Source organism: Schistocerca americana, chromosome 6 (assembly GCF_021461395.2).
Source record: "Schistocerca americana isolate TAMUIC-IGC-003095 chromosome 6, iqSchAmer2.1, whole genome shotgun sequence".
Taxonomy (NCBI): Eukaryota; Metazoa; Arthropoda; class Insecta; order Orthoptera; family Acrididae; genus Schistocerca; species Schistocerca americana.
Genome location: NC_060124.1, coordinates 577,355,094 through 577,364,366, shown reverse-complemented (window position 1 = coordinate 577,364,366; position 9,273 = coordinate 577,355,094). Strand labels below are relative to the sequence as shown.

At 46.7% G+C, this 9,273-nt stretch overlaps 1 pseudogene; it reads right to left on the bottom strand.

Moving 5' to 3' along the window:
* Positions 1 to 992: 992 nt before the first annotated feature.
* Positions 993 to 1,110, bottom strand: LOC124620407 (annotated as a pseudogene).
* Positions 1,111 to 9,273: the final 8,163 nt, after the last annotated feature.

Here is a 9,273-nt window from a genome sequence, read left to right as displayed (position 1 = left end):
GCGTGCCTGTAGTGGGACAGAGGCTGCGCTGATCCCTGACACTTAGCCCAATACGGAATAGGAGCTCATTGGTGGATAACAGTTTGTGTAGGGTACCACCCCATAACACGAGGACCCCACAGCCATTGGTAGAATAGGAAGACTAGGATGAAAGCACACAATATTCCAAGAAGTTCGCGCTGATGTCCGTTCAACAGGTGCCGTGTAATCAATTCATCTCCAGCGCATTAATTGTTTGCCATTTTAGAAATTATGGCAGTTATGTGACTCAATGGCCAACGCTGACTAATTTCATTTCGTATTTTGAGACTATTGGAAAGGTTTAGTAACGCTTTCAACATACTCACGGTGCACATCAATTTGTCTCCTGAGACAACAACTCATAGTCTCTCCCTTCATCAAAAAGTTGAGGGACACGTAAGTAGGGTAAAACCAGAAAACAACTAAGCGTGGACAATAGGCAACCAAATTCTTAGACCGCCGTGGAATAACTTGAGAAGGTTAAGCATAGGTAATGCAACGAATTTAGCTGAAATGATGTTGATGAAATTAAATGAAAGATTTCGAGATGAAAGTTAAATGAGTTCTACGGTAAGTATTTCCGTTTTGAAATTGCCCCTGCAAAGTCAACAAACGCCAAATACGTACAACTGAATATTTCTTCGACTTGTTTGAAAAAGTTTGAAACTCGACGTGACAATGAGTAGTCTCCAGTACCAGTGCGATGCTAACCCCCACTGGCACCATACAGTGCCATCGAATAGCTCAGTGATGATTTGGTTACTGGCAAACACTCCGTTTTCGAGCCACAAGTGGCCAATCGGAACCATCCGACCGCCGTGTCATCCTCAGAAGAGGATGCGGATCGGAGCGGCGTGTGGTCAGCGCACCACTCTTCCAGTCGTTATGATGATGTTCTTTGGCCGGAGCCACTACTATTCGGTCGAGTAGCTCCTCAATTGGCATCACGAGGCTGAGTGCACCCCGAAAAATGGCAACAGCGCATGGCTGCCCGGATGGTCACCCATCCAAGTGCCGGCCACGCCCGACAACGCTTAACTTCGGTGATCTGACGGGAACCGGTGTATCCACTGCGGCAAAGCCGTTGCCATTTGGTTGCTGGAAGAGTCAAAAATAAAGAATAAAAAGGTCCAAAAACTGTAGTTAAAATTCCACTGAAGAGTGGCTAAAAGTGGGCAGTCCAGCAAGAAGTGGACGACAGTCATACGTAAGCCACAGCGACACCGAGGTGGGTGCTCGCGACAGAGGAGGTAACCGTGCGTTAGCCACCTACGGTAAACGCGGAAGCCGACAGAGGACAACTGATTCCTTGCAAGTGGACCACATCGAAGACTTCCACACATTCTTAGTCTCCTTAATGACAAGCTGTTTGTTGTGCGTACTGCTATGTCATTTCGTCTCCCAAAGCGGAAAACCCTGCGGAGTAAGTAAAAACGCAGGTCAGTTCCGGAGATGCCCATCTCCAGAAGTGGTTTCCGCGTAGCCTGTTTGGACAGCCTGGCCTCGGATTCCGACGTGACCTGGGGCCCAGACAAATACCACTGAACGACTGGACCGTTCCAAGGCATAGATGGACTCCTGGATGGTCGCTGCCAAAGGATGACGAGGGTAGCACTGGTCGATAGCTGGTAGGCTGCTCAAGGAGTCAGTACACAGGAGAAATTACTTGCCTGGGCATGAACGGATGTGCTCAAGAGCACGAGATATGGCCGCCAGCTCTGCAGTGAAAACACTGTAGCCATCTAGTAAGGAGTGCTGTTCTATACGTCCTCCATGAACATAGGAAAAGCCAATGTGACCACCAGCCATCGAAGCATCGGTGTAAACCACTTCATGGCTGCGGTTGTTGTTGTTGTGGTCTTCAGTCCTGAGACTGGTTTGATGCAGCTCTCCATACTACTCTATCCTGTGCAAGCTTCTTCATCTCCCAGTACTTACTGCAACCCACATCCTTCTGAATCTGCTTAGTGTATTCATCTCTTGGCCTCCCTCTACGATTTCTACCCTCCACGCTGCCCTCCAATGCTAAATTTGTGATTCCTTGATGCCTCAAAACATGTCCTACCAACCGATCCCTTCTTCTAGTCAAGTTGTGCCACAAACTTCTCTTCTCCCCAATCCTGTTCAATACCTCCTCATTAGTTACGTGATATACCCACCTTATCTTCAGCATTCTTCTGTAGCACCACATTTCGAAAGCTTCTATTCTCTTCTTGTCCAAACTAGTTATCGTCCATGTTTCACTTCCATACATGGCTACACTCAATACAAATACTTTCAGAAACGACTTCCTGACACTTAAATCTATACTCGATGTTAACAAATTTTTCTTCTTCAGAAACGCTTTCCTTGCCATTGCCAGTCTACATTTTATATCCTCTCTATTTCGACCATCATCAGTTATTTTACTCCATAAATAGCAAAACTCCTTTACTACTTTAAGTGTCTCATTTCCTAATCTAATTCCCTCAGCATCACCCGATTTAATTTGACTACATTCCATTATCCTCGTTTTGCTTTTGTTGATGTTCATCTTATATCCTTCTTTCAAGACACTGTCCATTCCGTTCAATTGCTCTTCCAAGTCCTTTGCTGTCTCTGACAGACCTACAATGTCATCGGCGAACCTCAAAGTTTTTACTTCTTCTCCATGAATTTTAATACCTACTCCGAATTTTTCATTCGTTTCCTTTACTGCTTGCTCAATATACAGATTGAATAACATCGGGGAGAGGCTACAACCCTGTCTCACTCCTTTCCCAACCACTGCTTCCCTTTCATGTCCCTCGACTCTTATAACTGCCATCTGGTTTCTGTACAAATTGTAAATAGCCTTTCGCTCCCTGTATTTTACCTCTGCCACCTTTAGAATTTGAAAGAGAGTATTCAAGTTAACATTGTCAAAAGCTTTCTCTAAGTCTACAAATGCTAGAAACGTAGGTTTGCCTTTTCTTAATCATTCTTCTAAGATAAGTCGTAAGGTTAATATTGCCTCACGTGTTCCAACATTTCTACGGAATCCAAACTGATCTTCCCCAAGGTCCGCTTCTACCAGTTTTTCCATTCGTCTGTAAAGAATTCGCGTTAGTATTTTGCAGTCGTGACTTATTAAACTGATAGTTCGGTAATTTTCACATCTGTCAACACCTGCTTTCTTTGGGATTGGAATTATTATATTCTTCTTGAAGTCTGAAGGTATTTCGCCTGTCTCATACATCTTGCTCGCCAGATGGTAGAGTTTTGTCAGGACTGGCTCTCCCAAGGCCATCAGTAGTCCTGATGGAATGTTGTCTACTCCCGGGGCCTTGTTTCGACTCAGGTCTTTCAGTGCTCTGTCAAACTCATGACGCAGTATCTTATCTCCCATTTCGTCTTCATCTACATCCTCTTCCATTTCCGTAATATTGTCCTCAAGTACATCGCCCTTGTATAAACCCTCTATATACTCCTTCCACCTTTCTGCCTTCCCTTCTTTGCTTGGATCTGGGTTGCCATCTGAGCTCTTGATATTCATAAAAGTGGTTTTCCTCTCTCCAAAGGTCTCTTTAATTTTTCTGTAGGCAATATCTATCTTACCCCTAGTGAGACAAGCCTCTACATCCTTACATTTGTCCTCTAGCCATCCCTACTTAGCGATTTTGCACTTCCTGTCAATCTCATTTTTGAGGCATTTGTATTACTTTTTACCTGCTTCATTTACTGCATTTTCATATTTTCTCCTTTCATCAATTAAATTCAATATTTCTTCTGTTACCCAAGGAGTTCTACTAGCCCTCGTCTTTTTACCTACTTGATCGTCTGCTGCCTTCACTACTTCATCCCTCAGAGCTACCCATTCTTCTTCTACTGTATTTCTTTCCCCCATTCCTGTCAATTATTCCCTTCTACTCTCCCTGAAACTCTCTACAACCTCTGGTTCTTTCAGTTTATCCAGGTCCCATCTCCTTAAATTCCCACCTTCTTGCAGTTTCTTCAGTTTCAATCTGCAGTTCATAACCAATAGATTGTGGTCAGAATCCACATCTGCCCCTGGAAATGTCTTACAATTTAAAAGCTGGTTCCTAAATCTCCGTCTTACCATTATATAATCTATCTGATACCTTTTAGTATCTCCAGGATTCTTCCAGGTATACAACCTTCTTTTATGATTCTTGAACCAAGTGTTAACTATGATTAAGTTATGCTCTGTGCAAAATTCTACAAGGCGGTTTCCTCTTTCATTTCTTCCCCCCAATCCATATTCACCTACTATGTTTCCTTCTCTCCCTTTTCCTACTGACGAATTCCAGTCACCCATGACTATTAAATTTTCGCCTCCCTTCACTACCTGAATAATTTCTTTTATCTCGTCATACATTTCATCAATTTCTTCATCATCTGCAGAGCTAGTTGGCATACAAACTTGTACTACTGTAGTAGGCATGGGCTTTGTGTCTATCTTGGCCACAATAATGCGTTCACTATGCTGTTTGTAGTATCTAACCCGCACTCCTATTTTTTTATTCATTATTAAACCTACTCCTGCATTACCCCTATTTGATTTTGTATTTATAACCCTGTAATCACCTGACCAAAAGGATTGTTCCTCCTGCCACCGAACTTCACTAATTCCCACTATATCTAACTTTAACCTATCCATTTGCCTTTTTAAATTTTCTAACCTACCTGCCCGATTAAGGGATCTGACATTCCACGCTCCGATCCGTAGAACGCCAGTTTTCTTTCTCCTGATAACGACATCCTCTTGAGTAGTCCCCGCCCGGAGATCCCAATGGGGGACTATTTTACTTCCGGAATATTTTACCCAAGAGGACGCCATCATCATTTAATCATACAGTAAAGCTGCATGTCCTCGGGAAAAATTACGGCTGTAGTTTCCCCTTGCTTTCAGCCGTTCGCAGTACCAGCACAGCAAGGCCGTTTTGGTTAATGTTACAAGGCCAGATCAGTCAATCATCCAGACTGTTGCCCCTGCAACTACTGAAAAGGCTGCTGCCCCTCTTCAGGAACCACATGTTTGTCTGGCCTCTCAACAGATACCCCTGCGTTGTGGTTGCACCTGCGTTACGGCCATCTGTATCGCTGAGGCATGCAAGCCTCCCCACCAACGGCAAGGTCCATGGTTCATGGTTCATGGCTGCGGTACATGTCGAGAATCGAGAGGAAGTGACAGTGGAGAGTCGCAGGATTAACTGAGTCCATTGGGCCAGGTGAAAGGTCAAGGCAAAGCCGCGGCTTATGTGTAGATCATGGAGGTGTTCTTGAAAGAACCTCAAGTATACGTGGTAAGGCTAGGACTGCAGTTCGGAGAGAAGGGATAGCACACGAACGGCAATTGTAAGCCCTGACCTGGACCGCGCTAGAGGGAGATGAACCACCGTGGGCGGGAAAAGGAGACGGTAATTCGGATGCGCAGGAAAACTACAAACGTGTGCAACGTAACTGGAGAGTAATTTCGCACGCCTAACCTACAACTGAAGGACTCTTGCCTCCACCAGGACGCAGGTCACCGGACTCGTCCTAAGAGCTCCTGTCGCTAGGCGAACGCCACAGTGGTGCCCTGGGTCGAGTAAACGCAACGCTGAGGGTGCCGCAGAACCATAAAGCACACTCCCATAGTCAAGGCGGGATTGAACAAGGACTAGCGATCAGCACCCCGGTTGCTCAGGCAGCGGATGGCATTGAGGTGCTGCCAGCACTTCGGCTTAAGCTGACGGAGATGACGACGCCAAGTCAATTGGGAGTCGCAAACCAGTCCTAAGAATCTATATTTCTCCTCTACAGTGAGTGGATCGTCATTAAGGTAAAGTCCTGGTTCCGGATGAACGGTACGACGCCGACAGAAGAGTATAACACACAATTTTGAGGCGTAAAACTTAAAACTGTGGGCTAGAGCCAATGACTGAGCCTTGTGGATGGCTCCCTGTAGGCGCCGCTCAGCAACACCGGTACTGGTGGAGCAGTATGAATTGCAGAAGTCGTCTGCATACAGAGAAGGTGAGACGGACGGCCCGACAGCAGCTGCTAGACCATTGATGGCCACTAAAAATAGTGATACACTCAATACGGAGCCCTGTGGGACCCCATTCTCCTGGATATGGGGGGAACTGTGGGAGGCACTAACTTGGACACGGAAAGTACGAAGTGACAGGAAATTTTGGATAAAATTCGGGAGCAGGCCTCGGAGACCCCACTCGTATAATGTGGCAAGGATATGACGTCGCCAGGTCGTGTTATACGCTTTACGTAAATCAAAAAAGACGGCAACCAAGTGTTGGCGTCTGGAAAAGGTTGTTCGGATGGCAGACTCGAGGGACAAAAGATTATCAGTGTTAGAGCGATTCTGGCGGAAGCCGCCCTGACATGGAGTAGGACACGTGACTCCAGGACCCAACCCAACCGTGGACACACCATACGTACCAGTAGCTTACAGAGAACGTTTGTGAGGCTGATGGGTTGATAGCTATCCACAACAAGCGGGTTTTTATCGAGTTTAAGCTCCGGAATGATGGTGGAGCGAGCACGGGGCTCACAACCCGAACCACACGCCACTGTTAAGCACTGATGAAGGACTGGCACCCTTACTTCGATTGCACATAATTCATTAAGGTCAATCCAACACATTTATTTCAAATAACATAAATGAAGTTACATTTGAATCTGTCTGACATTAAACAGGAATAAAAAAACAATTTCAATATCAGCTGATTTAGTGCGTGAAGTGCGAGTCAAGCCAATAACCAGATAAACTAAACAATTCATCGTAATTCAAAAGAAAGAGAAAAACAAAATTGATTCAATACATCCCACTGACAAATATCCAAAGAACTTTACAATACTACTCAAAAGAATACACTGAAGTGGGGAGCAGTCATTCACCCGACATAACACTTCAAAATGAGTTCAATAACACAGCTGCGTGCTCCCGAAAACAGCAAGACATTAAATACACTTCATTTGACGAATAACAAATACTCATTAACATTACGCCACTCCCGTTTCAACTGCAGTGTCCCAAAGAAACAGGCGCTTATTCTGAAAGAACGATTTTTTTATATGTTTAAATTACAGCGTTGAGGAATCCCCCCCCCCCCTTTTCAGTTGAGGCACAAATCTTTACCCTTTCTAGGCTGAGGCTGAGCCAGAAACACAGAATGCCACAAAAACAGTTTTTCTGTGAAATCTTACAGGACGCCCGGAAGCAGTAACAGACAAGGGGTCGGCACCCAGAAATAACACAGGCTAAGAGTCAGGCTGGGAGCACATCCTACGAGAACTTGTTCACACTATGCTCACCACAAACTGTAGACATTCCGGCCGAACATCCACTTGCGGTGGCTGCCAGAAGGACGAAGCAACCAACAGGCCCACGCCGCGCTTCTCACACAGGCACCTGAATTTGTACAAACATCTAGGCCAACACCAACTCCGGACTCCCCTCTCACTGCAAGGCTTGGCGCAGTTTATATGAAATGCCTTCCAGGCAACCAGTAACTGCCGCAGGAGTTTCGCGATTAGCAAACAGCCCCAGCGCAACAGACGTCACTCATGTGCTTACGCCCGAGCCACAACTCCGCCAGTCTCACCGGCCGCCCCAAACCGACTGCCTCTCGCCGTCCCGCGCGCCCCAGCCGAAAACGCAAAGATGCTCATGCCGGGGGACGCGCCAAAGATAACAAGCCGATCGCTGATGATCAACCAGCGATCTGGCTCAGATGGTACTCTCCCGCCATTGTGATGGAAAGATGTCATCGCACCAGATTCGGTTGAAGATGATGAGGAGACGTCGCTTGTAGTCAGATGAGAGGTGTTTAATCATCTGACCGTGGATCCGATCTGGCCCAGGAACTGTGTTGGGGCAATGTGCAAGGGCACTGAGGAGCTCCCACTCTGTAAATGGAGCGTTATAGGGTTCACTGTGGCGTGTAGGTAACGTGAGGACATTCAGCCCCATCTGCCATTTGAGGGTGCGAAAGGCTGGGGGATGGTTCTCCAATGCAGAGGTTCGAGCATAATGCTCAGCAAAGGGCTACGCAATCGCGTTTGCGTCGGTAGATAGCACGCCATTTATGTTAATACCAGGCACACCTATTGGGGTGTGGTACCCAAAAAGACGTCTCATCTTCGTCCAGACTTTGGAAGGCGACGTATGGCACCCAATGGTCGAGACGTATCTCTCCCAACACTCCTGCTTCCGTCTTTTGATAAGCTGGCGAACATGGGCACGGAACTGCTTAAAGGCTATGAGGTGCTGTAGTCCTCGCCGACGCTCCTTAATTGCCTTAGCGACTTCTGGCGACCACCAAGGGACCACCTTTCGCCAGGGGCACCCTAAAGAGCGAGGGATCGCGTTTTCCGCTGCAGTAACGATTGTTGTAGTCACCTGCTCAACCATGACATCGATGTTACCATGTGGGGAGAGTCAACAGTGACAGCAGAGGTGAAAGCTTCCCAGTCTGCCTTGTTTAAAGTCCATCTTGGTAGAGGGAGAATGACGCTGAGAGAGTGACAGGAAGATGGGAAAGTGGTCACTACCGTACAAGTCATCGTGGACTCTCCAGTGGACAGATGGGAGACGTCCTGGGCTGCAGAGGGATAAGTCAATGCCCGAGTAACTACCATGAGCCGTACTGAAATGTTTGTGGGCACCTGTATTTAAGAGGCAGAGGTCAAGCTGAGACAGTAAAGTTTCGGCCAGTAAGCACAGTGCCACTCCACAAGGTGTTATGGATGTTAAAATCTCCCAAAAGTAGGAAAGGTTAGGGGGTTTATGAATCAGTGCAGCCAATGGATTCAGGGGTACTGCATCATCTGGAGAAAGGTATACGTTGCACACAGTTATTTCCTGCGTCGTCCTTATCCTTACAGCCACAGCTCCAAGAGGGGTTTGAAGGGACACAGGCTCACTGCATACTCAGTACAAAAACTCCACCTGACACTATTATAGTCGCTATGGTTCGTATAATATCCACTTTAGCCGCAAAGGGCAGGGGTCCGCATTGCCGGGAACCAGGTTTCCTGGAGTGCAATGCAGAAAGCAGGTGTAAAGCTTAAGAGTTGCCGTAACTAGAGGATGACGTTATCGTGAGGTTGGGAAGGCATGAAGCACGCAAGGAGGCAGGTTACGCCTCAGGGTCACCTACTGCCACTCTTATTGTAAATGAGGCATCAGTGAGATCCTCAGGTCCTCAGGGGACGCTGAGATCTGCACCTCATCTGCAGGTGCAGAATTGGTAGGGAGTGTTGCTGTTG